Source organism: Heptranchias perlo, chromosome 16 (genome assembly GCF_035084215.1).
Source record: "Heptranchias perlo isolate sHepPer1 chromosome 16, sHepPer1.hap1, whole genome shotgun sequence".
Classification (NCBI taxonomy): Eukaryota; Metazoa; Chordata; class Chondrichthyes; order Hexanchiformes; family Hexanchidae; genus Heptranchias; species Heptranchias perlo.
The window spans coordinates 27,477,509-27,484,497 of record NC_090340.1 but is presented as its reverse complement, the minus strand read 5'-3'; the positions used below and the strand labels follow the sequence as shown (position 1 = coordinate 27,484,497).

Below are 6,989 nucleotides of genomic sequence, written 5' to 3'. Positions count from 1 at the left end.
AGTGGGTGGGAAGCAGCTGCTGGCCCACTGGAAAATTGGACGGCCCATGGAACGCCCACCAGCACTCAGGTGAATCTATGGAAGGGAGTACCAGGAATGGCTCATAAGGGGAGAGGTGGGGGAAGAGTCCAGGGTAGTGGATGCCACAATTTTCCTTGTGAGGCCCAGAGGAGCACTCCTGCTTCTCCAGGCCCCACAAAGGAAAGAAAAAAACATATCTATTTGGGACTCTTCATCTTCCCAGCAGATTCCAACTCTTCAGCGGCAACCCTGTCAAGGCCTGAGTTACAATTGCAGTCAGAGCCCAATGGCATCATTGCACCCGAATCTGCATATTTAAAGAAGGATCACCCCCACCCCCGAAGCCTGTGTAAAAACCAGGGTCAGCAGGATCCAGGCGGCTCGAGGGTAAGTAACCTGGACGATTTTAACTGCCCATCCGCCTGATTTCCGTTGGATGGGTAGGGTTAAAATCGCCAGCTCTAGTGTTGTCATTTATATCAAATAGTTCCTCTGGAGTACAGGATGTTGACAGGGGGCATTGCATCAGGTAGTGTTCGATTGCTTGTCTGGGCTCTCCACATTCACATCCATGGTCATTTCTCAGGTTCCACTTGGTCATTTTGTCACCAGTCTTTGTCACCCAAGTTCTCACTCAATTTATGGCACACCAGTGTTTTTGTTTGAGGTCAGTGCCTGGAAGGAGTTGTTCTGAAGGAACCAAGTTCTCCAAGATCATCAGCAGCCTTCCACAGTGGTATTTTGGGATAAGGGATTTTCAAAGACAAAGCTCTTTCTGGACTTTAGCCTCTTGGGTAATGGAATATGTCCAGACAGTTGGTGTCTAGAATCATACATGTGTTTCTATCTCTCCTTTTTACTGAAGACATCTTGTCTCACTGATGGTAGTGCAATACCCGCGAGGCAGTATACCGACAGTGTGGAAGTCGGTTTCTAAGTCCCTGTGGTGATCCTACATCAATATCAGTATTGTGTATATGACTCCAGCATGACCATACTGGGACACAGTACTCTGCAACTAAGTAACACAGGGCAAGACTGGTTGCTCAGAATATTTGGGGTCAGCTCCCCATTTTGTGTTGGCCAGTTTTGGGTTGTACACAGGTCCCAGAATTCACTTTCTTTTTATTCGTTCATGGGATGTGGGCGTCGCTGGTGAGGCCAGCATTTATTGCCCATCCCTAATTGCCCTTGAGAAGGTGGTGGTGAGCCGCCTTCTTGAACCGCTGTAGTCCGTGTGGTGAAGGTTCTCCCACAGTGCTATTAGGAAGGGAGTTCCAGGATTTTGACCCAGCAAGGATGAAGGAACAGTGATATATTTCCAAGTCAGGATGGTGTGTGATTTGGAGGGGAATGTGCAGGTGGTGTTGTTCCCATGTGCCTGCTGCCCTTGTCCTTCTAGGTGGTAGAGGTCACGGGTATGGGAGGTGCTGTCGAAGAAGCCTTGGCGAGTTGCTGCAGTGCATCCTGTGGATGGTGCACACTGCAGCCACAGTGCGCCGGTGGTGAAGGGAGTGAATGTTTAGGGTGGTGGATAAGGTGCCAATCAAGTGGGCTGCTTTGTCCTGGTTGGTGTCGAGCTTCTTGAGTGTTGTTGGTGCTGCACTCATCCAGGCAAGTGAAGAGTATTCCATCACACTCCTGACTTATGCCTTGTAGATGGTGGAAAGGCTTTGGGGAGTCAGGAGGTGAGTCGCTCGCTGCAGAATACCCAGCCTCTGTCCTGTTCCTGGAGCCACAGTATGTATGTGGCTGGTCCAGTTAAGTTTCTGGTCAATGGTGATCCTCAGGATGTTAATTGTGGGCGATTCGGTGATGGTAATGTCGTTGAATGTCAAGGGGAGGTGGTTAAACTCTTTCTTGTTGGAGATGGTCATTGCCTGGCACTTGTCTGAGCGAATGTTACTTGCCACTTATCAGTCCAAGCCTGGATGTTGTCCAGGTCTTGCTGCATGCAGGCTCGGACTGCTTCATTATCTGAGGGATTGTGAATGGAACTGAACACAGTGCAATCATCAGCAAACACCCCCATTTCTGACCTTATGATGGAGGGAAGGTTATTGATGAAGCAGCTGAAGATGGTTGGGCCTAGGACACTGCCCTGAGGAACTCCTGCAGCAATATCCTGGGGCTGAGATGATTGGCTTCCTTTATCAGCTTCTTCATGTGCTCTTTGAGTGTCAGTGTTTGGTCTAATATGACCCCAAGGTACACCGGGTACTCATAGTGCTCGAAAATTGTTTCATCACATGTTACCTGAAGTTTCTACTTGGCCTGATTTTTTAGATGGAAGGCGCACATTTCTGTTTTGCAAAGGTTGGCATTCAGGGACCATGTCTGACAGTATTCTCCAAGTACACTCAGAGAGTCAGTTGAATGTCCTCAAATCTTTCTGATTCCTGTCTTTCTGGGTGGAAATCGATTTAATTATATCAATAGGACTTTCTATGCCAGAACGTTGTGTGCATTAAAAAAGTTTCTCTCGCATATATTACCGTTGACATATAATTATGGACTGATTAATTTTATTGCAGAGTCATATCAAGGGAGTCATAACCACCACACCTCCCCCCACCAAATCACTTTGAGGCCAGCCAATTTTGAACATCAGGACTCAGCCAAAACTGACTGCAAATAATTTACTCACTTAACTGTTAAATTCAGGCTCACGATCGTGTTGCTGTTTTGAACCTGACGCGAAGGAGGATGTCATCATGGCTCTGCTGTGCCAAGTCGGCCAAATCTGGACTTCGACCTCCCCCCTCCAATCCTTCGACATTGGTTCTGCCCCTGACTCTAGCCACTTATTTCCCCTTTTCTTCTTTGAGTAGAAAGTAACCATTGTCTAAGAGTTCATTTATGCTGCTACTTTCCATCAAGGCGAAGTAGTTTCAGGTGCACATCAACGTGAATTATCGACTGGACCTATGCTGTTATATTACAGGTTGTACATATGGAGTTGTATGTACTCAACTACTGTCTAATATAAATACAATTACTGACACAGAAGAGGTGTAATAGAGGGAAATCAATCTGTGACATTGAAAAGTATGTAACCCATACTTATCCATCTGCGTTCTTGACTGTGGCTTCTTGGCATTGTTAGATGATGTTTTTTTCTTCTGTTGTCTTGGCACTCTATTTTGTCATTCTGCACTTACTCTATTGCCTCAGTGCCGACATTATAATATGTGTGGTGACAGTCATTATCTTTGGCTGTCACTGGGGGAACTGTGAGCAGAAATTCCATCTGTGTTACAAGTTGATTTTTTTAAAAATGTGTGTTTTTCTCTGCTTGTTTTATTTAAAGATTATTTTACTCCCTAAACAGTTGGCATCCTGTCCCACTCTGGCCAGGAGCCCTAGCTGTCTTATCCCTGAGAATTAACCTTTTCAGTGGTGGTGGTTGAGAAAAGGCCAGCGTTTTACTGGACATTAATTCTGTCGACAGTTGCATCAATCCTAACGGGCATAAGGTCATCAGAACCTCCAATCCTGCTTCCTTGTCAATGGCCAACCCCATTTCTAAGTCCCAGCATAGAATGGAAGAAATTCTCTAGCTATGAATGCAATCCATTCTTACTGCCATCACTGGAATACAAATCATTGCTCATGACTATGACCAAAAATGACAAATCTTTGAAGATTTTAAAACATTTCTTTTGCCATGGCTTCCTTAACAAAACAGATACTCGACTTTAAAGAGTCGTCTAGCCCAAAGGTGCAAGGCTCTGCTGGCAACAGGAGCCTCCCCAGGGTTAGATGTGAGTTAGGAACTTGGCCCATGCTACAGTGTGCAGCCAAAAAATTGGCCGGCTTGCAGAAGGCTGCACTGATGGCCAGCACACGCCTTATTACAGCCTCAAAAGTTATGGTAATTAGCCTCCCAACAAATTTCATGTTCTTCAGATGAATACAACCCCTGGCTGTATAAAATGGGTACATGACTAATCCACTGGTCTGGCCTACTGAAGTTGGATTCTTAAAGTTAAGTTTCTATTGGAAAAGTTGGTACTGAGCTTGTAGAATTTTCTGGTGCTCCTTGCATTAGTTTTGTTGCTGTGGAGGGCGGCAATTTTTTGCATCGATATTTTATTTCCAACAAGACTTTCCTCCAGTATTGTTGTTTCCTGTTGCAATTGAATTTTAAAAAATTCATTCCTGGGATGTGGGTGTCACTGGCAAGGCCGGCCCCACCCCTACTTGTCCAGTGGTTTGATACAACTGAATGGCTTGATAGGCCACTTCTGAGGGCAGTTAAGTGTTACATATAGGCCAGATCGGGTAAGGACGGCGGGTTTCTTTCACTAAATGACATGAGTTGGGTTTTTACAACAGCGTCATGGTCACTTTTATGCTGATGCCAGCCTTTCTCTTGATTTTTAAAAAATCTAAATTCAAATTCTCAAACTGCCAGGGTAGCATTTGAACTTGCATTCTGCTGAATTATTAGGACAGGCCTCTAGCTTATGAGTCTAGCATCATAACCACTACAGTAGTAGGTGGGCACACCTTCTCTTTTGCTCACATCACAAATCTGGGGCTTATAACTTTCCTTGTCACATTCTGGACTATAAAAATAACAATAATGAGATCTATTCAGTGTTTACCCTGCTTCTCGTCATGTATTGATGTTGTCCGAATGAAAATAGTCAAACAGCATAATTTATACAGAAGTCAAAACACGTTGTGAATGAGTAAGCATATGTTAGCATTTAAAATAAAATTCAAAGTAAACTGTAAGTATATGCAATTTTTAAACAATGACAATAGTCCCAGGATCTAGTAAGTGAAATCTATTGGATGCAGAAGGACACGAACAAATATGGCGTTGGACGCTCAGATACGGGAGGTTAACCCCCTGAATTGGACTGCTTGCACCCGTTTTCTGCCTGGAAAATGGGCACAATGAGGTCTAATTTCACCCCCAAAACTTGAAGGAACCTTGTAGCAAAGGGGAAAATTGCAAAAACAAAAGTCGAGGCAGTTAAGGCAAAAAAACATTTTCTAAATAGTTGAGAAAAGAAGTCAAATAAATAGCAGTGATGCCAGTTGCTGAAACGTAGCTCTGGAACTTGATTATTTGCTTGCTAACCTGCACATGAACTTTTTTCTTTAAGGTTGTCAAGTCAGATTAAACTTACCTTAAGCATCATTAACCTTTATTTAGTGCTCAAATTAAATCTCACATAGGATGTTGATAATATACACGTATTACTGATAAATGCATACAGCTTCTTGTTTGAGGGATGAAACATATCTCTGTACATCTGTTTTTTTGTCATTGTTCTATCCACAGAACATGTACATTAATGTCATTTTTGTAGCATTTTATTTTTCATTCAATGGGTTACCTGGAAAATTGGGACAAGAGTGACAGGTAGAATTCTTATCCTAACAAATATTCTTACTAAGATATGTTGCTTTCCTTGGGAGAGTTTTTAATAGCTATTTGCGTTTTACATAAGAATCAAAAATGATCTACCTCATTAAGATATTTGACCTACTGGTCACACTTGCCAGCTGTACTTCGATTAGTCCAATTTGCTGGCTTACTCAGCTGGAAAACTTAAAATGTTTACTGACACGATGATGAGACCTTATAGTATTGTGCTCCAAATTGCAGCTTTCAACAGCAACGCCACCAACAGCTGTGCTAGACTGAGCATCATGGATGACCACCTCCATCTTGTTTACTCACGGGGAAATGAGATCATGTCGCAAGCACATTACAAGACGGACAGGATTTGACGCAGCAAGTGTCAATCAGATGAACGGGGTTGCTGTTTATTCAAAGACTTTCTGTAGTATCATCCCTGGCATCCTCGGACAAAGAAATGATTAAAATTTTGGTGTAAATATCTAATTAAGTCCAGCTGCTTAACTCCTTTAACGTGAGGGTAAAGAATCAGTGCTGTTATTCCTTTTTTTTAAAATGAAGACAAAAAGATTAATTTCTAGGAAGCCTGAAAGGGTTCATTTGTAAACTGCCATTATCTCACCAATCTATTATCACTGTTTATGTAAAACAGTTTCAAAGATCTTACAAATGAAATAAATAATTGTCCTTAAAACTTACAATGTACTGGGTTCTCATTTTAACAGTAAAAATAGAGTAAAGATTTTAATCCATGGAAAGCAATATTGAAGTATCAGTAAGGAAGATTGGCAACTTTTCTCGCAATGTGGCAACAGTATAATCCTTCCATATTACTGAAGTGATGGACTAAAGCAAGATGGAGGGAGAAGGCCAGAGCTGGCACATTACATTGTGTGGCTGGAGCTGAGAATCACAGAGATGGACAAGGAAATAAAACTGTACTGGGAGGTCATGAGGCTAAAGTCAGAACACGAGGGGCCTCTATAGAAACAGAGGCAAGAACTGAAAAAAAAGTAGAAAGAAAGTAATAGATAAATTAAGATCAAGAAATAAATGAAGCAGCTGAGGAGAAAAAGGAAGATAAATAGAATGAAACAAGTCTTTCTCAGAAGAGAGGGAGTGAAAAGTGAGATTAGGTTTACAGAGAGGCACTAGGGATTAATATTAGGTACACTTACATGCTTCTGACTTATGGCTGATATATTGCATATTTTGAAAACATGAGAATTTGATTTTTTTTAAATATGCTGTGCATAAGGTACAGTCTCTGCTGAAACTTTCACTCTTTAACAGAGCCTTTGCATTGAATCCTGTACAATCTCAAGACAAGCAGGTATTCCAACTGGATGACCTACAATCTGCATGAGAGCAGTCTATCTGATACGTATCTCCAAGGTGGGTGAAGTCCACTTTTATAGCTGTGCTCACCCTGCCCTCTGGCTGCCAAATCTGGAAGTGACAGACTCTTGCAGGTGGGTGCTGGAGGTGTCATTTGTGGCAGTTGCAATGTTGATGAGAAGAACGAGGCCCGCACTTGATCCTTCTATGCTCTGGGCTGCCCTGCAAATGACCGTGAAGATCCCAAGTG

General features: G+C 42.7%; 1 long non-coding RNA gene across 1 annotated transcript; it reads left to right on the top strand.

The window, feature by feature from the left end:
• The first annotated feature begins 2,815 nt into the window (after positions 1-2,815).
• Positions 2,816-6,102, top strand: LOC137333304 (uncharacterized). The gene is made up of 2 exons (XR_010965844.1): positions 2,816-2,965; positions 5,648-6,102. It is a non-coding gene; the product is annotated as an uncharacterized lncRNA (long non-coding RNA).
• The last annotated feature ends 887 nt before the right edge of the window (positions 6,103-6,989 follow it).